Source organism: Phodopus roborovskii, unplaced genomic scaffold (assembly GCF_943737965.1).
Source record: "Phodopus roborovskii unplaced genomic scaffold, PHOROB, whole genome shotgun sequence".
NCBI lineage: Eukaryota > Metazoa > Chordata > Mammalia > Rodentia > Cricetidae > Phodopus > Phodopus roborovskii.
The window spans coordinates 21,077,802-21,078,978 of NW_026126558.1; the positions used below are offsets into that span (position 1 = coordinate 21,077,802).

The following is a 1,177-nucleotide window of genomic DNA, read 5'->3' on the forward strand; positions in this document are numbered from 1 at the left end:
CCTTAGCACAACACCATCACAGGTCCTCCTCCGCACCTGGACAGTCCCTTCCCCAGCCTTATAGGCTGAGTTTTAGATATTGTGATTTCCAGCACACCATCTTGCTCTCTGCAATTGCATATGTGTGCTTCATCTTTCCTTCCAGGGCTTGCCAATTCTTCATGACAAACTCTTCAGTATGTGTCCACACTGAATGAATCTTTATGCTTAGGATCCAAGATGCTCAGGGTTTTTTTGTTTTTGTTTTTGTTTTGTTTTTTTGTTTTTTTGTTGAACTGTCCCAAAGGGCACACAGTTTATTAGGCAGCAGGTAGGAAATCAGCGGTTAGACTTGGCCACACGCTCCAGTTCGTCCTTCTTGATGGCACAGGAGTTGGAGGAGCCCTTGGCAGCATTAATGAGTTCATCTGCAAGGCACTCAGCAATGTTCTTGATGTTCCAGAAAGCAGCCTCACAAGCTCCTGTGCACAGCAGCCAGATGGCCTGATTCACTCGGCGCAGTGGGGACACATCCACAGCCTGCCACCTCACTGTCCCAGCTCGCCCAATGTGTGTTGAATCTTCCCGGGGGCCACTGTTGATGATGGCATTGACCAGGACCTTCAGAGGGTTCTCACCAGTGAGCAGGTGGATGATCTCAAAGGCATGCTTGACGATTCACACAGTCATAAGCTTCTTGCCGTTGTTGTGGCCGTGCATCATTATGGAGTTGGTGAGGCGCTCCACAATGGGGCACTGGGCTTTGCAGAAGCGCTTGGCAGCATACCGCCCTGCACTGTGGGGCAGGTACTTGGCATACTTCTCCTTCTCAGCAATGTAATCCTGCAGAGAAATATCATTGATCATCAGTACTCCATTTCCCAAAGAGCCTGATTTCTGGGGTTTCTGCCACCACTGGTGTGGCTGTCTCCCACTCAGTCATTCTGACCGTGCAGACCACACGTCTCGGCCGCTCGGCGTGGACCGTGCACCGTCCTGGCACAGACAGGAAGAGCCATGCTCAGGGTTTTAAAGTTTTGAATTTGACAATAGGACTCAAGTCTAAACACTTACATTTCATGTATGCCTTGTATCTAGCAGCCTTGTATGTCATTTTCAATGGACCTGGATTGTGAATTCTACCTCCACCTATGGCATTTTATAAGAGTTTACTTCCAAATTAGAGGTTAACTTTTTT

The 1,177-nt window shown here is 48.4% G+C and overlaps 1 pseudogene; it reads right to left on the minus strand.

Moving 5' to 3' along the window:
• Positions 1-303: 303 nt before the first annotated feature.
• LOC127234555 (40S ribosomal protein S5-like) lies at positions 304-922 on the minus strand (annotated as a pseudogene).
• Positions 923-1,177: the final 255 nt, after the last annotated feature.